Source organism: Dermacentor variabilis, chromosome 5, assembly GCF_050947875.1.
Source record: "Dermacentor variabilis isolate Ectoservices chromosome 5, ASM5094787v1, whole genome shotgun sequence".
Classification (NCBI taxonomy): domain Eukaryota; kingdom Metazoa; phylum Arthropoda; class Arachnida; order Ixodida; family Ixodidae; genus Dermacentor; species Dermacentor variabilis.
In genome coordinates, this window is record NC_134572.1 from 30,709,978 (window position 1) to 30,736,940 (window position 26,963).

The following is a 26,963-nucleotide window of genomic DNA, read 5'->3' on the forward strand; positions in this document are numbered from 1 at the left end:
GAAGAAGACAGTGGCGCTAGAATGCGACGCCGGCTACTCGTTGTCTCATGAAAATTAAGTGCCTTTCCCATCGGGTGCTTGAATATTCTGATACCGTTGTGCATGCAACACAGTCATAAAACGTACGCTACACATTCCGCTATATTCAGAACATTCCCTATACCTCATCGTGAAAACTATAGAACATGCATTATTCTAGATAACAGTGCATACAACGTAACTTCGTAAAAGAATCTATCAGAACAACAGCACGAACAAAATAGTGTTAGCACTTAAGATACAAAGCGCGGCATGACCTTAAATATACAAGCTCTTATATGAACAAGACTACTCTAAGATTTCTTACAATAGTGTTTCCGTCTCCCTCCTTCTGACCTCTTCCCCACTTCCTGTGTGCACGAACACTTTCGTTAATGCCTGCAGAAAGTAGTACACGGATGAACATGACCCTGATAATAAAACTGACGTAGGTAATGAAGGAATGGCGTAACAGTTCTTGCTCGGTTTTTTATCTTTTCTTTTGATTTTTTTTCTTTCTTTAGTTTAATTTTTCTTTCTTTGTTTCATTCCTTTAGAAGCACCACCTAGTGAGAGCAATAATGCGCTAACAGAGAGCCGGATCAACACTTTCCTTTTGATCTCAGGGAAAAAGGCAACAAGCTGCCGCAGCATGCAGCACCTCTGAGAAAAAGAGGCTTACCCACCTGCCGGAAGGACACAAGAACTCGCACTAATGGAAAAATCTTGTTCCTTCTGTGGCGTTCGTTGCAGGCGCGACAACTGCGTTGCGTGTTGTCAGTTGCACCGTACTCACTAGATTCTTGGGCTCGTGCGTTTATAGGTTATTATTTTATTTTTCTCTTGCCTGTGCAGTCATCTTTCTGTGGTTCCTTCATTTTAGCTAGCTTTCGTCAGTCGGCAGTGGGTATCGGAGATGAAAAAAGAAATCTTTTAAAAGCTAAATAGCCTTCAGAACGAAAATCGCCTATCAACAGATTTGAGCTAGTGTTTCACTTTTTTCTCACTACTGCGTGATAACCAGTACGTGTCAACCATTTAAGGAAGCTATTAGTATACAAATATTACACTGGCGCTCGCTTCGTGGTCTAGTCTTTCATTGCTTCGCCTACAGTACGGCGCAAACGTCGGCTGCAAATAAATCAAACTGCATTAAACCTTTTTATTTGTCACCGAGATTTGTTTTCCAACGGCGTGGCGTAGGACTCTTGAGATAGAGGCTTCTTGTTTTTCGAGTAGAGAGTCCAAATTGGCATTTAAAGCTGACTGGACACGTTTGAATATATTATGACTTGTGCACACGTTTATTTCGAAATAAAAGAACTTGAAGGTTTAAAATTTTCGTCAGATATATGAGGAGAGGCGAGGGCGGGAGATCGGTGTTACATCTTGTTTTTTTTGTGTGTGCGTTCTGTCTTGTTTGGCGCCTCATGCTTTCAAGATGTCTCATCACAGGCGTGCCATGGGATTGGCAGAAAATTGCCTCTGCCGGCATAGTAAAAACATCAGAACGCGCAGCTCATCCCAGTATACCACCTCCTTCTGGCCCTCGTTGCCCTTTCGCACAATATTAGTCGGACTGCATCCAAGAAAAAAGAAAGTCCTGCGTCCGTGCATTTCGGTTACTTTAAGGGAAACACCGCGAAATAAGCTCTTTTTTTTTTTGCTGCTGTTTCTTGTTTTCGCCATGTACAGTTCATAGCGCGAAAGGAACACGAAAGAGAGCAAGAAAATAGCGACCTCCACAACAAAAACAAGTTTTTCTTTCTTCCAATCATTAAATTGTGCGCGGACCACAGAGCAGCTCGACCAACGCGCGCTATACGTACACGAGTGATTTGGCCCTGATTGCCATGTTTTTACCCCTTCGATGCCGTTTGTTATACAATAATGGAAAGGGGCGCCATCTCCCCGCTACGGTCCTAGGAGCATTTACAAAACTTGGCAACGTACCTAAGCGAGAGTTTATAGTCTGGTACACGTTCTTTTCTTTTCTGATTACTTAATTTTTTTCTTGCCTGATTGCCTTTCTTTCTGTTCTAGTGCCAGTATGAAACGCGGCACATATAGCGGGCAATTGAGGCCACTGACTTCGCTGAGCAGTGGCCGTATATTACGCAAATTGTGAACGAATGAATGAAGAAAAACAAACAGAGCAAGAGGGAAGTTTGCGGCCATAAGGTGCATGCCCAGCTCGGTCGCATAATGATCCCCGCTGAGAATCAATTTGCGAGCGGGGCATTTGAACTGTTCGTGCGACACTCCTTCCCCGCTCACTCGCGCCCCCTAGAATCTTCGAAGGAGGCATGCCCAGAATGAGCGGCGCCAGCCCAGCAGACGTGGTATAATAAAGAAGCTAGTCGTTTAGTGCCATCGTGTGTCGTATGTTTGGTGCGTAGGATTTCGGCGCGGCAGAATTTTTGTTATCACTGCACATGAATGTCAAATGAGAAGAGAAATTTTACTGTTCTGACGAAAACTAACGCAGCAGACGTCTTCTTTTTGGCAGTGATTTGTCTTCTAGAACCAATCGATTCGTCGGATGGTTGGCCGGTCGATCCGTCGGTAAATCGCTTGCCCGCTCGCTCTCTCACTCATTCGCTCGGTCGCTCACTGTATCAATCATTCAATTAATCAATGAACCAATGAACCAATCAAACAATGAATCAATGCACCAACAGATCAATCAATCCTAACATCGGCGGCACATCAATAAAGCTTGTATCAATCAATCAATCAATTACGCGATAAACAGTTGCATCACAAATTTAAGATCCCACTGCCCATATGACCTTAGACACTGGGCAGAACATAATATGGGCGGATGGAAATTATGGTTGTGAAAACAATATGCAATAACAAGGTAAAGACGCAAGGAAGAGAAACAAACAAGGATGGTGTGTAGGTGGGTGTAAACCCTACTGCACAGCAGAGGGAAATTACCTGAGTAATATTGATGATAGAAGTAGAAAATACATCGAATGTTTTCGTGAGGTCACAGTGCCGTATCATAAACACTGTCATTACCACGTTATTATATGCTGAGTTTGGTACCTTAATGTAGTACGGGAAACTTATTGTGTAGCCTATAGTAGGGCCCCTGATACGGAGGAGCATGTATATATATATATATATATAGGTACCTTGTGGATAATTCAAGTTGTGTATAATAAAGCTCTCCTAATTATGTTTTAATTCACATAACATTTCATTTCGGTTTTTTGTACAATTGTACTCTCCATGGCCAGAAATTAATGTTATGAAGGCCTCATTTTCCTTGATGTGGAACAGTGTTTGGGCATTACACAATAAAGAAAGTCTGCTCTAGAAACTGTGCAGCTTGACAGAGCTTTGCGGAACAACAAAGTTGCACATTGTTAAGACGGTTCGGGTAATGTGTAGTAGCATGAAGCTCCTTAAACATAAAAAAATGTCTAGCTTAATGGTTAGCTTCGAATATGCAAGTTTAGTATATTTGGTAGCGCTGGGATCTTGGGTCAACAGAATGCCAGAAGCATTAACATGCACAGCAAGGTCACAAATTCTGTTGGGACATTTCAATCCAAACTATGTGCACAGGTCTTGCTAAAGAAAGGCAAGACCAAGGCCGCCGCAACATTGGACACATATTGATGGTTACGCCATGACCGGAGACAAATATTGCTTTTGCTCGTGGTACGCATTATGATTTTATTCCCGCGGACTCAAGACCAAGGAGCATCTTCCAAAGTGAATAGAAATTGCATGTGTTGTTCTTGCTACGCTTAGCTCACTCATAATTTAGGAAGCATTTAAGTGTAGCTTATCAGTGCACCAACTTGAGAGCGAGACAAAAAGAAGCCTTTTTTAATGTTAATGCAGTCGTGAGCAACGTTGGCATTAAAATAAATAAAGGATAGCTATAGTTTGTGACTGGAACACGCGAGACGCAACCCAGAACAACTGCTACCAAAATAACTAAAGCAACAACAGTAGCCAAAGGCACGCACACTCCCACATGCGGAAACACTGGTAAGAGAGAAACACCTTGCAATGTGCACAATAGATCGTTCACAGACTATTAGTGAAGTCACTGCCGACAAGACAATCTCGCAAGGTTCTGAGCTCGCTTTAATGTTTCGTTTCGTCCGGTAAGTCGCCATTCAAATGTGGCAGTATTACGCGATGCGCAGATTCAGGGTTGCTTGGAAGCACAAGCGCACAGAATGAATAAGAACTGGACACAGCGAGCGCAGACCGTTGTGTCTCGTTAATCTTCGCTGCATGTGTCTGCGCTTCGAAACAATCGCGAATCGATACGACCTGGCCCAATTATCCACTCTCCTACGCGGTGCGTAATTTAATTTTTTTTTTCAAGTACCAGCGGCAATGGGCACACAGTAAGACGTCTGCAGCGAAAGGGCGGTATGTTCATGCCTTGCTGTTGGTAATGGTTGTGGCTAAGGGGACTTCTCTTGTCCAAGTGTCCTGTCAATATTAAGATCATAGGAAGCCAACAAAGACACCAAGGACAACACAGGGGAAATTACTTGTACTTACTAATTTAAATAAGGAAATTATAAATTAATGGAAATGAAAGTGGAAGAAAAACAACTTTCCGCAGGGGGGGTGGGGGACGGTCCCACGTCTTCGCAATTACGGGTGCGATGCTCTACAAATCGAGTTACCGCGGCGCCGTCTTCCCATCCCCTTCCTGGGGTACTTATGTTTCAAGCTAACCCTGGGCGTGTTAACCAGCGCCATCATTCGCAAACCTCGGCGGCGGATGTGGGACATCCGTTCCGCCTCAGGCGTCATGTAATTTCCTCTGTAACAAGTAATTTCCTCTGTGTTGTCCTTGGTGTCTTTGTTTGTTCGCTTCTTAACATATGATTAATAAAAATCGGGCCCCTCAGTTAACCCCTTTTCTCCCTGTCAATGTACGGAAGCTTCGTTTAAATTGAAGCATGGGGAGCGGTTGTCAGTCTTTTTCTTGTAAGTAAAAAGCAGAATGAGTTTTTTTTATCTAATTAGGTCTTTCTAAAGCACAAAGGCTTCATTCCAGGAATCGGTTTTGTCTGAGCACGTAGATGATATTCGTGGTGAACTGATGTAAATAAGGGCATAATATGCTCTTTTGACACATTACTCTGTGCCATATTGGTGACTCTCGCCTTGAAGGAAAGCCTGATTTCTTGGAAAGGACTCAAACTCGACCTTGAAATTCTCGCACATTCTTCTGTAGATATTTGGTTGTCATCGATTTCTACTAAAATTCGTGCGTCGTCTCTGGGTTTTTTATAAATTTTCACAGCCTCTGCTCGAATGTATAATTAGTTATTTAGTAACGTAACAAGCTAGCATTTGACTAAAAGTAAACAGAACTAAGCTTTCGATTATTCGTGGATTATTCACGAAAATGGCCCACATGCAAGAAATGCTGGAAAAATAGGGCTACAATAATGTCGTGGAAGGGACTTCGATGTAAGCGTGATATTCAAAAATTGATAAACGTTTAGTTTTCTTTTGCCTGCTAAGTATATTATTTCTGTGAGGCTTCTAAATGGGCTGTTGCTGCTTTACATTTTTGCGTGAAGCGATGACGCTACCTTAATTTTTGCGGCTTGTTAAGAAATGTTGCTCGTAATTGTAGTCCTAAGGAGAGCGACAGTAGCAGTAACAGTGCATGGTGAGACGAAGACTCAGCATGCCCGTTTCCCTCAGCAGCCCGTTTCCCTTCAACAACGTTAAGTAGGTCATTTCTCAAAAAAACCTTTTTTCTTTATAGCACCAAACGCAACGCATTGAAATTACATGTTAACATCCTATGGCTAGAGAAACAGTCGCTTCTTCTTGATGTCTTGCACGTAAAAAACATAAAGTAGAAGAAACATAAACAAATCAAATGCTGAACAATCTGATGTTTTTTTTTTTCGCTGTGTGTATTACAGCAGGAAACGTAATACGCTGCCCATCGCCAGTGCTGACTGCCGCGAAACGCTCGCGGAACTCGATTTGCCTGCGCAGTCACTGAGGCGCGCAGCCGTACGCGTGTCTCCATATGTGCGTCAGGGCCCGAGCACGGCGGCTGGGCTGAGTGCCGGGTGCCGTCCAGCAAATCCAGCCCTCAATTCTAATTACCTGTCGTCAGCCATACTTGGTGCAGTTTGCCGCTGCATCGTCGTACCACAACCGCTCCGCAATCCGAGAGCTGCCGTTATCGCGATATTGCATTTTGTAGTTCTCCTTTTCTTCGTTCTTGTTTTTCCTTGTGGTTTCATCCGGAGGGCTACACCACGTTCTCGAGCAGCGATTCCAACTTTTCGAACATATACAGTGCTCCACTTCGCGGAATCACTTTTTTTTATTGCTCTTCTTAGTTCTGCTGCCGCATGTCTGGAAAAGTTTCTCATGCTTGAAGCAGGCGCTTTCTTGTGGCATTCTGCGTTGTCAATGGAATGGTCCCGGAATTTTCATTGCCCATACTGGTTCTCAAAGCACTTTTCAGCGCTTATTTTACACTGAGATTAGCTTCTGTTGCGTTCAGCACTTTTTACGTCTGCTACATTTCCGTTATGGGTCACCGAAAAGGGTACACTGTCACCATTGTCCTTGTTTTAATTCCGCGCTCCTGAGATTTATTGTTCTGTGTGCTTTCTTTTTGGGTGTTGTATCGTGAGCACATAGTTTGACATAGCTGCATCCACCACTCTCGACTGGCGATCCTGGTGGGCTGTGAGCCCTGATGTGGAAGTCAATAAAGAGCATTTGCCATCTTGCGTGCATCAATGCATGGTGTCAGAAGTTATTCTTTTTCGGCAGTCGGGCACCAAAACAAGTCCGCAGAATGGAGTTCCTGAAGCCGTCCGCTGAGCTTGTGCTATCGGGCAACTTCGCGGAGAACTGGACGTGTTTTCGCCAACAATTCCAGTTGTTCCTCAAGGCGGCAGAAAGTGCCGATGGACGCACAGACGCTCAGAAGATAGCCCCGCTTCTCCATGTCGCTGTTGAGGAGGCTCAGGATGTGTATAACACATTTGAAGAGACGTCAAAATCTACGCATGACGCAATCGTCAAAAAGTTTCAAGATTACTGTATGCCTAAAGAAGGACGAAACCTACGAACGCTACGTTTTGCACATGCTCATTCAGGAGGGATGTGAACCGTTCGAGCAGTTCTTGCGAGACCTGCAGCTACAGATCCAATCGAGCCAGTTCTCCAAGATGTAGGACTCACTCCTGCGGGACCAGATTCTCTATGACATTGCCGATCGCGAACTGTGTCAGCGAATGCTTCGGGAGTAAGGTCTGTTGTTGGCGCAAGTGGTTCGCATGTTTCGAGCGGTTAGAGGTGGCCAAGAAACAGGATGAAAAGTTCGAGGAAACGCAGAAAACTGTGGCCAAAGTGGAGCAAGAGACGCGAAATGAAGTTGCATGGCTCGAAGAAACGCGCATGATAGTGGCGAGGATGGACAAGGGACGTCAAAGTGCGTCTCGGGATGCGAACTTCAGCGCATCGTAGGGGATTGACAAGGGACGCCAGCGTTCGCCTCTAGGCAAGGGCTTCACCACGTCGTTTAGGAGTTTAGGAGCAACTTGAAAGATATGTTGGAGCTGTGGCGTGGAAAATCATTTCGCGAAGTTGTGTCGGCAAGTGCGAGAAGTTTCCTAGGAAGAGAACGAGCAGCCAGCCGCCGTCGAGGAGCTTGAAATACTGGATGTCAAGGCGTGAGCTGGGGCTTGTCGGGACGGGACAGAACCTGTGTGGCTTGAAGGTAAAATGGCACATGTCAAAGTCGGCACAGGAGCTCAAGCGAATCTACTTCCTCTAAGTTGGGCTCGTCGGGTCCTAAAAACTGCCATGATTAACACGAGCAACGCTTTCCTGCGAGGTTACAGTAGTAGTGCCATTGAACACGTGGGGTACCAATACAGCGAGCACTATGTGGAAGAAACGCAAGGCACTGCTCAAATTCTTCGTCATCAACAAACACAACGGTGGTGCAATACTTGGCCATCACGCTTCTGAACATATTTTGGTACCATCAACAGGGTATTGCAGGTTTCGACAGAGCTAAAGGCATCGGTCCTGACGGAATTTCCAGCCAAGCGGCCAAGCCCCCAGCAAAGCTGTCCTACGACGAAAAATTCTAGCAGGTCGCCTGACACTGACGCTGTTGTGCTAGCGATGTAGTTCAGTGAAGTTGGTAGGCCGATGTCTGAATAAGTGGTCCTTGTGACATCTCTGTGATGAGTGTGCGAGGCGTGTGACCGTGACTTAGCTGATCATGAGTTTTTATTGCTGATTTTAAAGGATGAAAGATGTATCGTATACATATAACAGGACATAGCTGTATCCACCACTCTCGGCTGGCAGCCCTGCTTGGCTGGCAGCCCTGATGTGGAAGGCAATAAAGTTCATTCGCCATCTTGCGCCCATCAATGCAGGGGTCAATCATGGTTCCAAGCTTTCCCTCTACAGCGCTTGCAACTTTCTTATTCGTACGTATTGTATTTCAGTGTTTTGCAATCGTAAAGCCACCGACAGCCTATAACCTGCCTCCATATTAATTATATAAGGAGATTTCAATTATCTGCTTACATTTTCTTACAAAGCTTTCTTTAGTACTAAAATATGGGCAATATTTTCCACTGCGCACTTTATTTTCACCGCTCTAAGCAGCGTTTTTCTGTGCTCCTCCGCACTGCGGCATTTAAGTTCAAATATCATTAAACTACTTTTTTGCAGTTTCACCTCTTATAAAGCTCAAATTCTGTGAATCAAGCTTGGTGGTGCATCTTTCCGGTTTCCGGCGTTTATCGGCAGAATCTCCCTACAAGCCCGAGCAGATTTGGCAACCGTGCATCTGTTAAACACTCTGCACGTTGTCATCTGGTTTAGGACACTGTGTCCATCACCGACTTCCATCTATTACAGTCCTTTCTTTCTTTCTTTCTTTCTTTCTTTCTTTCTTTCTTTCTTTCTTTCTTTCTTTCTTTCTTTCTTTCTTTCTTTCTTTCTTTCTTTCTTTCTTTCTTTCTTTCTTTCTTTTTTTCTTTCTTTCTTTCTTTTTTTCTTTCCTTCTTTCTTTCTTTCTTTCTTTCTTTCTTTCTTTCTTTCTCTTAGCTGCAAATTACTATGGTGCACCGTAGCAGAAATCATTATAGGTGGCAACTCTCTGTACAGCGCCCGGAAGATTGACGTACACCTCGCACAGAGTGTTTACCCTGTCTCGCATACAGATGTGCATATGTGGCAGCTGTTCTTTCCTAGCAGCTTTGTTTCTTGCCATACTGGCCATTACAGGCACTTGCTTTGTGGAAAAAAATGAAAACAGGTAGCCATTACTTTTTTTCAGCTAGCTTTGCTTTGTTTAATCTATTCAGCGTGTTCTTTATCACCCCTCCTCAAGAGCTTGTGTTGTGTGCTTCCTTCTGTACTCGTCTTTTGCGCTGTGAAGACATGTTAACTACAGCCACCTGCTGGCGAATAACTTCGCGCATAAATTTTAGCATTGTGCTGAGTGAAGCCGATATATTTTCGCAGAACAATTGTGGAAGGAATCTATCGCTCTATTTAGCGACTGTACGCGTGGTTCTCAATCACATGAAATAAGGAGGCGGGCAGAAGATTTATTTCTTCTTGCTGTTGCTTTATAACTGGTTTAACAAAGTTTCTCGCTTCCAAACACAGGTTTCCCGTGAGATCACGTATAAATCGGTGTTTTTATGCTTCTGACATTCGAGCAGACAGCGCAAAATGAAATCATTATTTGCAGATAGTTTAATTCTTCAGAATAGTGGCAAGCTGCTGTAGTTATCTTAGCGCTGTCAGTGTAGTGAACGGCATGCCATTCTAACTTACGGTTTAATTCCAGTAGTCTGTGCCTCTAAGACTGCTGGACGCGACCTCGAATGTTTAGTGCGAGTCCTACTACATGTGTATACCGACGGTAGTTATCACTGCAAGAGCTTCGTCTTTCAGACGAAATTGTTATTTCGGATATTTTTTTTTGTTACTCGCCAGCCTGTCAACACAGCGAGGGTTACGGGAGTAAATGTACATGTGGCTGCGAAAGAGGTCAAGGCAGAAAGCTGGGCTAGCTGGTGTGTCATCATTATTCAAAAGACTAGCGCAAAATAGCAGGGACAAAGACAATTTAACGCCCGTCCTGTCGTCTTCTCTGTCTTTGTCCCTGCTATTTTGCGCTAGTCTTTTGAATAATGCGAAAGAGGTGGGCTTAACGAAAGTCATGAATCGCAGTTGTTTTGTGAGGAGAGCGTGCGTAGAAAAACACGGCGTGGCAAAGAATTATGTCGGGATTAGAGGCTGCAAATAGCTTCGCAGTGCACAAGTCTTACAAATGTCTTTCTTAACTAATTGAATAATATCCTTATCATTTTTTATCATTTATTTGCGCCAGCTGAGTTGTTTAACAATATTTGAGGGAACAAATAAAACACCTACCGGAATGCATGAGTGTCATTAGGGCGAAAGACTTGGAATGTCTGTGCTAGTCAACTAGAACGAAGCCTTCGGTGTTCGCTACAAGGCGAGATTTGCTGCTCAGGGAGCTCCACAAAGCTCTACCCTTTTCCCGGAAGGAAAGCGATGCTGAGCGGAACAGAACTGGAGATCCGCGAAGTTGAGATTACACGGACCTATTCGGCAAAGTCGCTGGAGCAAAATGATCGAGACGGCACGAGAGGAGAAGTAAAAAAGCCGGAACGAGGCAGCCTGGAGTGTTCTTGCAAATGCCTTCGGTGAACTCTCCGTACTTAACTCGGGCTTAGAGGCGACAAGGGCGACTTTGTCTTCATCTGGCGACATACATTGCGTCCGCGTGAACGCATCAACCGCAATTCGGCCGAGCAGACAAGTCTCAAGGGGCCTTCCCTTGCCTTCCCTTCCCCCCTCTTCCAGGTTCCTCATGCTATAAGTAAGGTAGATTACGCGCTGGGAAAGCCTATTCGTTCAGAAAAATTTTTGTGCTCTTTTCCTATGTTGAAACTCTTACCTGTCTTAAAAGGAGAAGGAGCGAACGTGATGTGCAAGGCGGTATGGTATGGCATGAAGAACTTTATTTAGGTCCTCAGGGATCAGTTTGGGACTGATGCGAACCGCTCCCACGTTGGTACAGAGAGGCCGGTAAAAGCCGTTTTTACGATGTATTCTATGAAAAATGTCGTGCCGAATTTACGGAAACTGTTCATCGTAGGAGTGCTTTGTTTCTCACTGGCAGCCTTCGCTAATGCTACACCAATTATCACTTTATCCCCGCGAGCTCGTACACGAATGGCTTTAGTCCACAAAATGTTGACTATACTTTTCGTTCCTTCTTGTGTTTGCATTTGCACACCTGCGCTTCAGTGGCGAGAATTCCCACCAATTCGCTCCTTTTTAGTTCCTTGCCTGAACAGCCACTCTGCACACAGGGCTGACCCTTGACATACGACGCTTTGCTTTGTCGCACGTGGTTTCTAGGTAAACGTTCTGTCGTCATGCAATGCGTGTATATATATAGCTTCAAGACCTAAAGGGTTATTGCTCGTAGTTAATGAATCGCCGGCCGGTCACCGTGCCAGAAGTAGGCCGAAAATGCCACGACACACGCTACCGCGTCCCGTAGTTTTTTTTTTTCCGGCCTTGCTGCACGCAATCGGGAGAAAGCTATTAGCCACTAGTCCAGGTAACCAAAACTAAACCGCACCGTGCGTAGCGGTACCTAATTTGCTGAGCAGCTTACTTCGCGCACTGTTCCCACGTACACCGTGTGGTGGACCTGCACCAGTGTTCTGACTCCTGCAGAGGGTTGCGGAAAAAATCCGCCTCCTGAAGCAGTCCACGCGTGAAACTAATAGTGAAGTAGTGTGCACGAACGCTACGCGCATGTCTACGACTGGATTTATCCAACCGACTTTTTTGGGATATTGCACTGTTTTTAATATCATACTTAAGTTATGCCGCGTGGCAACTAAAGCTAAAAATAAGAGAAGTCCAGGCTCACGATACGTGAGAATGCGTAATACGACGCGCAGCCCATGGGCAGCGTGTGGTACGACGAATTGTGCCATATTTACGTGGCTTTACGTCTCCAAGAAGCAAGTGGTCTATGGGAAGCGACAATGCCCAGGGCGTGAGCTCAGTTTTAACTAGGACATCTAAATAGAATTTCGCGAGAGTTAATGCGTTCGCGTACGAGCGCGAGCACTCGTACGCGAGCGGAAATGGTTATGGTGCGACAAAAAGTGACTGAAAGCAAAAGACACCGAACGCCTTCGGGCGCACAAAGCTGACTGAGAAACTGAAAAGAAACTTTTTGTTCGAAATCAATGCTTGCGTCTGTCCCTGTTATTCATCCATCGTCTGTTTCTGCGCTGTAGTCGCTTTTATCATGGATTATCAACTACCCCGTTTTTAGAACATGTTGAGCAAATGCACTTATCGATAGCATTCCCAGAAGATTGCCGTTGGGACATCTATGAGAGGCGAGGTGCCACAACATGCTCAAAGAAAAGTGCTGCAACGCTCCCTTCCAAATCTTGGTACTACTTGCTGGTGGCTTCTTGCGCTTATCGTTAACAGTAATCGTAGTGAAAACGAAGTATCAGCACAAATCCGGTGTGCATTGCAGAGGGATAAAGGTCGTTCAAATCACTCTTCAGAGGTCTGAAAAATAAAATTCCCGGTGGGTTCGCGCCTGTTCCTCATCTTTGTTTTTTTTTCTGATAGAACGCGCTCTGCGAATATGCAATTGCCCTCACGTAATCTTAATGCCCCCACCCCCCTTAAAAAAAATAAAAGCAAACGAACAGCTGAAGGTGAAGATGATGGCCCAAAATAGCAAAAGATGGCTAGAGGTTGGCAACGTAGGCTTTTTGTAGTATTCGGAATGCTCGATTGAATCATCGGCACCGGTGACGAATACATCTCTTCGGACCTCAGCCCGAATGGACCTCAGAGCACTATCTTTGTTCCGCGGAAATATCCAGCTAGTGTGACCCGCACTGGATTTGCAGGTAAGTTCGCGTACATTCGATTGTGAGTAACAGGGTTCGAACAAAGAATGTCATTATAGACGAGGAAAGTCCCCTTGTTGAAACCTTGGCTCCAGCTACATTCCTTGTTTGACCGCCATTATTCACATCAGGCCTCCATCTTCCTCTAAACTTAATGTTTTTGTTTTGTTTTATCGTAAGTATCATTGTGTTCGAAGTCCACAATGTTTACGGTCGGAGGAGAGAAACAGAGAACAAAGGAAGCTCAGATGTGAACACATGGCTACAGATGCAAGCGGTTGACGGAGGCTCTCGATGTAACCGCTATTGCTGTGAAGAATGTTTTGATACGATAGTATTATCCATTTCAAATCTGAGCCTTCGGAGATGCAGATGTATACGCCGTCGGATTGGCAACTTAAAAGGGGATAGTGAGGAAGCGGTGAAGCAGTAGCCGTGTGGTGATGCATCGTACAAAGGGCACGTGGCATGAGAAGGGCCGGCAGTTGACCCGGTGTTCGGTGGGCATGCTGGATTAGGCGGTGTTCTCTACCACACTGTAGTGTACTGTGATGGTTGTAATAAAACGATTACGTGGCAGTGGTACTGCATTCAGTGAATTAACGCATAAGTAGCTGTGAGGTCCTTTGCCTCATCAACGCAGGCAGGCATTTTGTGACGTCGACTCACTAGGATTCGCTTAGAGTCATCGCCTTCGTAGGCGTCTGTCATAACGCGTTGAATGTATGTTTATTGACACTGGTATATGCAATAGCACCAACTAGATAGCCACTATGCTGGGAGTTGTTTCTTTCCGTAGTTAGGTGTAGAAAGCAAGCACTACCGCAAGTTAATTGAACTTATGGCTTAATTTTAGCTCGCGCACAAAGTTTTGCGCACGTTTCATGGTTCATGTGCAATGTAAACGCTATGCCTCGATAAAAGCTGGGAACTGCGGTCGGCTCACATGTGAAGGCGTCGTTATAAAACTGGTACAGCGCAGCATGGAAAGGAAGAAGCAAGCCGGCTGGGGTTGGTTTTCCTTTCCATGTTGCGCTGTACCATATTTACAATGCAATACCAACTCGCCCAATACTCAACCCTTGTGGCAGGTTTCCTTAGCTATCAGCAACGCTTTTCCTTTACGAAAGCGAAGAGCACGAATAATCTTTTTCTGCATTCAAGAAATATCGAAACCGGTTAGTTACAGTTCTTCTCCCTGCAAAGAGTACCAAACCAGTCTCGTTAACCTCACTGCGCATTTTTATTTATCGCTTTCTTCCGCTGTGCAGCCACAATCATATAAAGGTTGGCTTGCTTTTGACGACCAATACAGAAATTGTTGACAGGCTATTCTTTCTTGCCCTGCGCTCGATGCGCGACTACATTCGCCAATGTGCCCAGCGACAGACGCGAATCACTTACTTATGCATGGGTGTTACTTAAAATTCTGCACACTTCACTTATTCACCAGCTTTGATTCCTGGTGGTGCTCACACTGACTACGGTGACATCGTTTAGCGGCTGGGCAGATAGGGGCGCATGGCGCACTTGAATTATTGAGTGCTCAGCTGAACATTTACTTCACCATCTACGTTTCTGTCTCAACCTACACCATCTGCCACGGTGTAGGTTGGTACCTCTTCACATACACATTGCTTATTCTTTCCTGACTTCACTGCTTAAGCTGCGCTATGAGTGGTTTTCGTTTTCTCCTTTGATATGCACGCCGCCTTCCTGCGTCAGCTATATATATATATATATATATATATATATATATATATATATATATATATATATATAGCGCGGCTTTTCGGAAAGTAAAATGTATCTCAATTTACTTTTAAAGACTTACCTGCGGTTTGATGAAAATTAACTAAATGATGCATATGGCGCGATTCATTTGCCTCTTGCACGCAGTACGTGTACCCTTTAGAAGGAGTCGCGTCCACTGTATACATGAGGAAGTGCAGATGAATTATTTTGTCAGTGAGATTTAGTTATGATGTGAACGGCAGCGGAGATATCGAGGTAAGTCACTGAGTTCTCGCATGCGAAGATAACCTTAGTGCTAATAGGTAATAAAGACTTATATATTGAGTGAGGTAGTCGACGTAAGTCCTCTCATTACTATATTACTTTGACGCTGGTGGGTCGTGATCTTGTGCTAAACATCACAGCAAAAGAAAGACTGGCGCAGCCTGTGTGAGGCTTGACTGTGCACAGCCTGAGTATATGCGAAGCTAAGCTCTATGGAAGTGGCATATAAGAAGTACACATATAAATACAATGCGTACAAGTGCTTTATTTTATGCAACGTGTAACCTCATTCACTGGTTATGCACCCAACAGGACTCAAGTTTAATCTCATGCAAATTATGTGTAGATAAACTGCGCATTGCAGCACAGCATTTACAAGCTACGCCGAAATGTAAACTCCAGTTGCAAGGTTCCACACTGTCAGACGTCGACTCACCGATGTCGCGACGACGTCTTAGCGATGAGTGGTAAGAGGTATATATCCATGTAGAAGAACGACACACGTCTAAAATATCGCTTGTGTAGCAGTGTATATGTGTAACTACATTTACGGCTTCTCTACCTCTCACGTAAGAGTAGAAGTGGCCATTGTGCGGAATTGACCAAGATTAGATACATGCAGTAGTCCGAGAATGGAGGTGAACCAAAGATGATAAATTTCAATGAAGCTGCTGAATATCATTCGCATTTCCATTAAGGGTATGTGCGTGCGTTACAGATACTTAAGAGGGAACATATATGTGCAGGTGTCGTGTTGTCATTTATTGTTTGATTACGCACAACAGAAATGAGCTTACGGCTACTACTTTGGAGGTCAACGTCAACAAGAAACGCAGTGTTTAGGTAGGCCTGTTCGCTGAATATATGTAGTGATATACCGGGTGTTCAAAATTAAGCTTTATGGTTTCCATAAAAGTAGGCACTGGTAAGCACGCGAACACCACCTGTGCAAATTAGGAATGTGGCCAGGGAGACACAAAGTGAGGTGACAATTATCGCTGTCAGCAGCACAATTAACTAAAATTGAATAATTAACTTGATATTGACGGCGTAAGTGTGTAGGTTTGTATTCAAGAGTTAGAGGCAGTCGTGTTTCTGCACAGTTTCGCTTGGAAGAATTCTTCTAGAATGTCTGTCTCCCGAAATATCAGACTCCAAGTTTTAATTGTCGTTCACGTGATTACGGATGCAAGAGAGTGAGAATTGGCGCAAAGCTCCTCTTTCCAAAGTACAAAGGCGATCGCACTGTCGCCGCGCGTCGTATGCTGTATGTTCGAGTGAAAGCACGCTAGGGAAACCGGCGATCGCGGCTCAATCTGGCGTGCTCGAAAGGCCGTGGGGAGTTGGGAGAGAGGGAGCGAGGGAATGGGGGCGGGGAGGCGGCGTTGTGCTCCGGTAGAAACTGCGCATTTCGTGACCGGGTGCAAGGGGAACTGGCCATCGTGGCTCAATCTCGCGCTCCATCTATGAAGGAACGCGGGGAGGCAACGCAGGAAGAGGAGGGAGGGGGGGGGGAGTGGTTTCGGCTCCGCAACAAGTGTGTACCTTGCGCGGCTGCGTGCGGTCGCGCGAGCCGTATATTGAAACGGATGGGCAGACGACTCCTGCGTTTCTGTGCTCTGTGTTCTCGCGGCTCTTGCGTTGAAGCGATAGACCGCGCGAATGTCGCTTCGCTCGCTGCTGCTACCGCGCTTGCTCACGCCAGCGTCCAGCGTTTTGCAGCGAGTGTCCACGCTCATCGTGATGTGTTCATGTTTGCTTGTGAGCGCTGACACCATGCTTGTTAAATAAGTCAGTAAGCGAACGTTTCCAAATTTATCCGGCCGATAAAGCTACCATCCTTACTGCGTATAGCTGTGTACTAATTTTCTATTGCAATCGATGCTTCGCCTTTCGGGGGAAACTGCGACTTTTTTCATTAATAGCTTCTGCAATGACCAAAGGTGATTTTAGCCGGGCGATATAACAAAGTCGCGCATCCATGGCAAACGTGTTTTAAAGAACGGGGACTCATGCAGAAAACAACAAGGAATTCACAGTCGCTGCACTTCAAGCTTAAAGGGACACTAAAGGTTACTATTAAGTCGACGTGGACTGTTGAAATACCATCACAGAAACCTCGAAACGCTTGTTTCGTGCCAAGGAGAGACTTATTTTAAGAGAAAATGCGTTCTGAAGCGTCCGCGTACCTCTAGCGCAGTTCAAATCGCCCGCCCTCCGATTGAGGAGTACTGACATCATGGTCTTATAGTGACGTTGCGACATCGGTGAGTAGAACGGCGTCCGCAGACGGCGCTACGGCTTTTCTGCGCAAAACGCGAACGCGCGGCCAGAAACAGAGCCAAGACAGAGCCGACAGCAGAGCGGAAGCGGGAGTATGGTGGCTAGCGGAAGGAGAAACGAATTACGTCCCACATTACGTCCCACGGCACACGGAGAGTCCGTTTTCGTTAAACTAAAGGCTGCGGTGAGCTCGCAGCGTGGTCGGCGTGGTCTATGAGAAGCGACGAGCCTTTTCGCACTCGCAACAGGGCATAAAAATGTGCGAATCGACGCAAAACTCGGCCTAGAAACGTGCTTCGCCGCAGCCAGGGCTCAATACGACCCAAGCTGGCACGACCCAGATGTCGTTTCCCTCACCGCCACCAGGCGCCGCTACTATACCTCAAACTCCAGCGCAAGACGCCCATAAGCTGGTAATTCATTCTATGACGCAAACTTCGACGCTCGTCGCAATGGACCCTGACACCGACAGATTGGCTCGCGATGGTGGGCTCAACTTCAGCGATTTGAGCACCGACGAGCGCGACCTGCTGCTGAGGGCTCGCACTGCCGGCGTCGTTGCGTACTACGACGGCGGCCTTGACACCGGCTCTCCGGAGCGGGAAAGCAACGAGGGCTTCCCACGACATCACATGGACGTGGCATTCTCGCTGCTTGTTCCAAATGAAAGTTTCGCGAGCCAGCAGAACCCTCACAGCACGACGCGATAACGAAACTACTGAAACTCCAAAGCGTGCGCGGCGCAGAGTCGAGCGCGCAGAGTCGAGCGAAAACGAAACCTTTCGAACACCCATATTACTGAAGGGTAAGGTCAAAATGTTATTTTTTCTTAGAATCGAATAGACGTAGAGAAGTAGCATTTTTTTCCGTCTTATAATCGAATGAAATGATATTTTTAATACGAGTAGTTGAGTATTAGTAACACAAATTATGAGGAGTCCTTTCGTCATCGGGTTAGTACCGGAATGTCGCTGGGGGGTCTCAAATCGTGTCATGCATTTACCTCAATTTCTCGGTTACTAAAGCTCTGTTCGCGATTATATTGACGCCTTAGACGTTCTAGAACATTGCTCTACCACTTTAACTTGAGTTTCTGGTAACCTTTAGTGTCCCTTTAAGGTGTTTGTGTGTACCTTAGGGTACACACATACGCACTACAAATTATTCACACTACTTAGAGGGAAAATGAACATACAATAATCACAGTAAGCAATACAATAATAACAGTATACAGCTACATAACTACGGTGTAAAATAAGTACAGTATACGATAACTACGATCCCTTAAGACTACAGTTACACAGTAGGTGAAAACAAGCGATGCAATAAAAGAATATATGGTTTGCACACTTAGAACATTATTTATTGTAGATAATTGGATAGTACCAAATATTGATAAAAAGCGATTCAATAAAAGACATTTAATTAACATGCTTATAGATAGGAAGAAAAAGTCAATTACGACTGTGCTGTCACCGTATTATTGCTGCTTCTAGCCTGCTATTGCGCGTCAAAAAAGAAAGAGTACTTGAATATATTGCTGCGTGTGCAAAACAGAGTTATTAAATTATGTCTCTATATCGTGGTGGCGTATCCTGCACAATGTGAAAATGTCTGAGATACATCGACAATAAAATAACCATTGATTTAATGATATAAAAGCTTCCGTCTGGAATAATAACTTGAGCTCTTTGTGACATTTAAACAGGTATAAGCGTTTGCAGTTTTTTTGTTTTCACAAAAGCAGGCGTGATGCTTTCGGGTTTTCATTTCTACTGAAAATTCGTCTGTCTTTCAGTGAATTCATTTTCTAGAACTTTCACCACCCTTTTTATTTTGGTAGACAACTTTTCCCGCCGAGCCTACCGTATAGAATTTTTTTCCGTAAATGTCTGGTTCGCAAATTTCACTTGCGCTGAAGCGTGCTGTATGAGTGCGAGTCCTGCTCTTGAACATTATAGTTGCATCGAATACTGTTAAGAACGGCCAGCTGAACTGGACGTTTTGACAGCCAGTTGCGACAGCGGCGGCAACTTTTTCTTGGAACGCCACCGTTACGCTCTGGCCTCGTCGCCGTTGTGACTAAATACGTTCGACGAAGCAGGCTTTGTGCCTGAACCCGACACCGCCTACCTGATCTGCTATGAGCGGGGGAGTGCCAGCGGGAACCTCTTCGGAGGCCTCTTCCCACGCGCCGTTCAAGGCGCAGGACAATGGACACCACGGCGGCCGCGCTGCGGAGGTCAGCTCGGGGGATAAAAGGCGCCTTTCCTGAAGTAAGTCCCGAGTTCTACGAAGTCCGTCTGACGTCGGTTCCGGACTGTGAACCTGTGCGGAAGGTGTGTGTGTAAGCCGTCCCGCAGAGAGGCGGCTTGTTTACGATGACTGGACGAACGTTTCCCTCACCTTGAGATCGAGGAGGGACCGAGTGTTTATAAACCGCTATTGTGCGGCTGCTCAGTGTACTTTCTCTCGCAGTCATGCTAGACTGATGAACTGCAACGTCCATATGTAGATACTGTAAATAAACCCATGTTCCTCGCTCTCGATGAGAAGCAGTCCTTCCCTTCAACGACGTCCTCAGCGTGGATAAGTTGGACGACGGCATGGGCCAGCCATCTTCTAATTCATGCCCCACTCCAATCTTGACAACGAGTTACGAACGGTGGGATTGAGCCCCCAATCCTGACAATACGCACAACAACAAGGCTTTAGAGCAAACAGTCTACAGTCAGGGCACAATGTCATACGGCGATGTGCCTACGCATGAATGAGGGGCATTTGATACTTGATAGCTAATAGCATCGTACTTTATTTGCATGGCAAAGCTAAACAAATATTACAGAAAAACATGGCGAAATAGATACGTACACGTCAGCGAATTTGCCCAGGCCAACCACTGAAGCGGAAAGAGTGCAGCGACCCGGGCCAGATGTTCTTCAATCCCTCTGCATGTACTCTCTCGCAACTTCTTGATTTCGTTGCAGCGACAGGGCAAAATGGGTGCAAGGAAGAGAAAATGTTTGTTAAATAGCAGGAGACCTTGGCAACGACCGTGGTCCTTGCGTCAGAGGGAATGTTCGCCCCCATCTGCAAACCGATCGCTGTATTAGCTTTTTCAGAAATTCGCTTTCATTGACCCTTTTCGGTTAAAGCCAAATTTGCGAAAAAATTCTACGTACCTTCTGTTTCTTTCGGTTTAAACCGAAAACGCTGAACCTTACATATACCGAAGGAAAAATGTGAAAGCAAGAAATGGTCTTCTCTGCAAATAACTGTTATCGTGGTGAAAGCAGCACTGAAGCCAGCTATTTGGAAGGCTGCTCGCGTACATGCGCATTTTTGAACAATTGCTGACGTACGCATCATGCTATATTGAAGTCAAGTGAAAGGCACGACACATGCATACATGAATAATGTAGCTTTAATAATTTCGACGTAAGTGGTGAATAGTGGAAGTTACAAGTTGTCCTCTTCGCAAAATGTTTCTATTGCAGTGAAGCCAGCGTCGAAAAAAGCTTTTTTTTGGAAACCTGGACACGCACGCCTTTGGGCACAACATTAAAGCGAATATTTTTTTTATTTGTTTGCCAATCTCTGTTTCCGTCTCGCGTGTTGACTGTCTCGCCAAGTAAGCTGGGCATATCTCGGAGACAACGTAAGCAAAGTTGAAACATGTGCCTGTTGTGCGCCCCTATGAATGGCTTTGATGTTTGTAACGGAGTTTCATTTGGGGAAAAGTTCAATGAAAAACGTGTGTAGTTGATCCTGCCAATGCTATCGTGCTACATAAGCTCTGATATAGCTTGTGGACCGAGGGGATGTAGACCTGGTTTATTTGTTGATTTTCCGTCTGCAGAGCTGTACGGATTCATTGTGTCCTCTCTCTCTCTCTCTCTCTCTCTCTCTTATATTCCATTGTTCCCCTCCTCCAGTGTATGGCAAACCATACGCCGTATGCGTTGCATGTGTGTTTATGTCCATATTCATGCCGCGCCATATCCCCTGTTATAGATACGTACCACTTATTCCGAGTCTCAGTGCTGTCGCTTTACACTTAGAGGCACAGACATGAATCAGGCGAACAATTCCCACCCTTTCTGCTCTCATTTTGTAGCGGTAGCTGGCGACTTGATATGATTGAAACACTATTGTTGTTGCCGCGCAAAAGGATGTAGACGTTGTCGAAACACACGGGACGAGAGCTGATACGCAAGATACGCGGGACAAGTGCTCGTCCTGTGTAACTCATCTACGTCTTAGTAATTTAGTGCTGTAACAAAGTTATGTTACCATACCAACTCGCCTAACTTCCGATCCTACTGAAACCCTCATTGACGTTCACAATCGCAAGAACGCGTCAGAACGGGTCTATAGATATTTTTGAGTCCTAAATTCAGCCTTCACCATCGATCCTCAACACGAGGGGGCTAGAACATTATTCCGTTTCCGTTTTCAGTTCTAATTTCTAAAGGAGACGGTGACCCTTGGTTTAGGTGGTGCTTAACGGTAACCTAGACATGGGTCCATCGTGAGAAAACGCTCCACCGAGAGCAATGGGCTCAATGGCAGAACAGCTAAAGGAAGAGTCAGGCGGCGGGCTTTCGAAATGAGCAAAGAAGGCTGTTGCCACACTGGTCGTGCAGACTAGGGTCATCATCAATCTTATCCTATTTTCACATCTCCTTCTGATTACTTTTATTGTTTTGGTAGCGCATCCCATTCTAAGCTTCTGCAGAAGCATGGTTTGGTTCAGAAATCAATAGGTCTGCACTTTTAACGCTATTAGTATTAGTTTGCGTTTACTTATCCACCTTTTGACCCAGCCTCTTTACGACCATTTGCTCTTGAAGAAATTTTCTTAAATTCTTTTTCAGGTGCTGAGCCAATTAGAACCCGTGGCACAGTAGCCCCACGCTTCAGCGCTGCGTCAGGAATGTGGGCGGGCCGCGAAGGATTCATTCTCAGCTGTAGCACGCAGCCGCGTGCCATCAGTGCAACATGGGAGCCTACGCAAAAGAAAGGACACTTCTGGCGCCCATCGCTACATAGCGCAGCTTGTCCAAAGAGAATCTCGAAAGAGGAGCGCAGATGCAGTACATGGCTCATACATAACGCGCTTCAGCGGCGGCAATTGTACGGGGTGTGACTGCGTTGCTTGAATGCTAATCGTATAAGCATCGACGCTCAACGTGAGATTGGTTCTGCCGGAATTTTTAAATGTACATGCTACAATAATCTTGAAGCCGCATAAATGCTGACATACACACTGTACCTATAGCGGTCACCATGTGTGCAAAATGAAAGCAATAACGGAAGAGGTCTTCTCCGCATGAAGGCGCCTATAGCGGAGAAGCCACAATTTATCCTACAGGATAGGCTCATCCTAAAGCCTTGTTGAAGTACGGAGCCACAAACCCACAATATGCTCATTAAATTTATGTGGCTGCCATGTGTAACTGAAATGGTCGAAGAAGTAATCTTCCTGTTAGTTTTTATGCCAAGTCTTTATTGCAAAGTAGATAGTTTGAAGTAAGGTTTTTGGTATATCTCATATGGTGTGCACACAGATCTTTCGCATACGTTTTTATGCATCTATTAGAGTCAGGTTAGATTATTTGTCTGTTGGATTCTTGAAAGGCTTTTTACAAACGCTCTGCCTTCTCTTTTTGAAATAAGGCAAAATTTTGGCTCAGTGTTCCCCGAAAAATGCCTCTCTTCAACAGTTCCACAGTGGTTAACAATGGTACTTTGTCGCGGTTAATAAAGAACAGTGGCAAGCTTTAGAATAAAACTGCTATTTGAGCAGAAATAACCCACATATTCTCGCGGTCACTGAATTCTGTTTCGGAGGCAAAGGCTAGACTCACGTTTCGTGGCATTGGTGTGGTGGACTTTAGCGCTAACTGCCATGCCGTACTCTACGTGAGCTTTGATGTCACATTGAGTTGTGATGCTAGTAAACGGCCAGGCCAGCTGAAAGCTGTAAGATGCTTTCTCTATAAGTATATCGCCCTCGACATTCTTTATAATGCAGATTGTAGGATGTACAGTTTGTATGAGAAACGAGGTCATATAATGTATGGAATTAGTCCTGGAGCGCTGTTCTGAATCCGTGCCTACACAAGAGGCGGACCTCGGCATCCAGTTCGCTTGGCACAGCCGTGACTGCAGCGATATGACAAGATGCCATCATGAATGTGATCCTCTAGTGACGCGCAAAAAAAATACTTCCTATTTTAGTACTTTGCGTACCTCTGTTCTCGCAAAGGCTTGCACAGATTTACGCGTGCTCCTCAAGTGACGCGAAAGAAAAATGCTATTTGTGTGCTTTGTGTACCTCTGTTCTCGGAAAGGCTTGCACAGATTTACGCGACATATTCTCCCCCTTCGGTGTTGACCTGCGGTATATATTAAATGGAGGAACGAAGGCTCTCAAGATGACAGACGAAAAGCACGTCCGTGTGTCACGCTTAGCACCGCACTTTCGCCAGGCACGCAACTCCAGGACGGCTGAAAAAGGGTGCGCAGTTCGGGAAATCCAAACGTACGGCAGGCCCCTAGCAAGAGTTCTCACACGACGGTACAACCAATATGATTAGAATACCACGCAGCTGTATATCCTAGTTCAGAAAATAAACTCGCCTGGCTGTCAGCTGCATTCGGTCTCCTGAAATTCATTCAACATACACATCTACATTGTCTAGGGAGAAACGTCTTGTGTGTGTAACATATGTACTCATTCATTAACGCACACACACAGGCATTCACGCATGAATGCACATATAGTTTGCTTTTCCAAAATAAGTTCGCTGGAAGCGGTAATCCTCCGGCAAGTCGAATTAGTCATGCACTGTAATTGGAGCCTCGCAGTTGCTATGACCACGCTGAATAAGTTTTCACAGAAAGTGCCGAGACGTAAAATGACGCATCGCTTTTTTTTTCCTGCTTTGTGGCCATCGCCAGAAACACAGCGTCATGCAATAGTGAAGGCACAAGATATGAGCAATCTTAATGACCATTGCCTGAATCTACATTCGCAAACACGTGAGGCATAATTACAGATAGCACCTACCGCTTTTAGCTTGACTTTTATTGGAGCCAGTGACAGCGCCTACACGAGCGGGCTAGCAGGGGATGACATAGAATGAGTGCTACTTCATTCGTAACCACACAAATGGCAACCAATGGCAACCGGCATACTCGTGTACTTCTGTTACCAGAAAAATAAATAAATAAAAAAGATGAACAGCTGAACTACAACTAACCGAAGCATTGTGGCATGTCGTGTGGGTGACTCTAGCATTTACATGTAAAAAGCGCTCGTGCGTGCATGTCGACAAACATAGCCCATAGAGAGGAATGAGGATCGCGGTAAGCAGGTCCGCTCGCTATTGCCTCAGCGGTTCGATTGTTTCCCGCCTGTGGAGACTGTGGCGTGCGATAATCTGATTAGCAAGGAAAGGCGGCCGCCGCAAACTAAGCACCGTGGGCGCTATGTTGGCCTAATTGGCGAGGCGCGTTTTCCCGGCCAGCGACGACTGCTGGGACACCTTGAAGCTACGCGCGAGCATCAGTGAGTTTGCGAGATGCGCGGCAGAAGCCAAACAGGCCCAGCTTTTCGTGTCACGTTTTCCCTTCGGTCTCCAGCGCTCTGAACGAGGGTCCGCGGTGTTTGCCCAAGAGGTGATGGCAAAGTTTGCGCAGGCACTTCTGGTTAGAGCCACATGAAGAAGCACTGCAACACCTCTGACCAATGCCGCTGTTTCTTTGATTTCCCTACTCTCTCTTTCTCTCTTTGTTCTTGCAAAAAGGATCAATCAGCCCGTCTACGTGCAATGTGCGTCATGGTTGCAATTGACAGATTTCTGGTTTGATGTGTTTTCAGGGGATAAATATTCAAGACTGAGTCACTGAGTACTTGCTATAGTGATTGTTTGATTTATTGGTTGACTGACTGAACGGCTGAATGAATTTATTGGTGATAAAATTGAGCGCATGAACCTTCGAAATGTATGCGTTGATGAAACAAAACATGAGATGACCATAGGTGTAATAGGAAAAGAAAAAGGACTTGCTGCGATGAAGCAGTGGAGTAACCAAAATCACAGCACTTTCGGTAAATCATGCAGAATCCTTTCAAAAGGAAGTAACCAATACATCACATCAACGGTAAATGTGATTGCCGAATTAACAACAGCACGCGTGGTTATTTGTTTGATTATTATACAGGAAAATTTGTTATTTTCTTCACTGGTGCAACGTGTTCAGATAGCCCAGTTCCCGAGTTCATGCGTAAAATGCCCATGTATATACCCTGATTTCCTGAAATGATTAGAGATGACTAAAGCACTGCGAACGCAATGAAATAATGTTTAACTTTAAAGGAAACCAAAACGATGGCCAAAACCTCCCGCCGGTGCATTACTCGTTACGCACTACTATAAACACGAACAAACGGCTCCCAGCGTTAAAATAGCGCTAGGACAAACGCATGCATGGGATAAGCAGCGGGTCAACTCTGGTTAAGGGACGTTCAAGTTGTTTCGCTCTTAAGCAAGGTCAGCACTTGACGACACAAAAAGAGGGTACAAAAAGGCAATTTTGGCGACGCCGGGGTAATGGCCGAGCTGCATGTAGGAGCACGTACTAACTAGGTCACAGAAATGACTTTATAGAGGCTTTAAAAAAGCAGATGTCGCAAAACTAATCCTTGAGTAGACCATTTTGAAATTCAGGAATGAAAGCAGCCGCGCACTTCGCATGGTAAAAGAAGCGATACATACGTCTTGACTGAAGTGGGATGCTAGTGGGGGCCGAGACGATACTTATTATACTCGGTTTGCACGATCGAGAATGCCGAATAGGAGAGCTCTGCGCACATTCAGAGAAGCAAGCGCTTGAGCAATCGAAACGCGACAGCGTTTGCTGTCGGGCTTCGATTACAGCAAAGCTGCTATTGTCATTTCAGCCACTCGAAAACAGAAACGTTAACGCCTGAAGTGCAACATTTACTGCGATAGCTGTGGTCGGATGATACAGCTCGTTGCTTGATCTCCACCGCCAACGTCGCTGGAATCCTAAAACCTTTGCGTGAAGATTACAAAAAGTAAAAAAAAAAATAAATTGTTCGGCGAGGACTTGAACTTACGACCGAAAGGTTCGCAGTCCTCTTGGCCACTCAGACGATGCTACAGCAGAGGCGAATACTGACCACGTGGAGAGCGCGGTTGCGCCAGCAGATGCCATGATTGGCTAACGCGCGCTCACGATCCGCTTGCAGGATAGAGTTGGCCTCCCCGCCTCCTTCATGTGCTAGCACGTTGTCTTCCCAATTACTGAAGCGGTTCTATATTACGTTTTCTTGTTCTACATGCAATGACAATAAACGAATGCATCTGCTCCATCTTCATCAGGCTTCTTCCAGCGCTCTGTTCCTTCTCGTGTTTACTGGATGACACTGACGTCATATTGTTTTCTTCAAGCATAGCACGAAACCTACTAATGTGACAGCTTGTAAATTTGTGAACAGCTGAACGAGCGCAACAGCAATTAGCTGAATGATTACTTCAGTAGAGACCAGTCGCCAATTCCGTATAGGCAAAAGAAGAAAGAAAAGCCGAGTCCTGTCACTTCATTACCAGC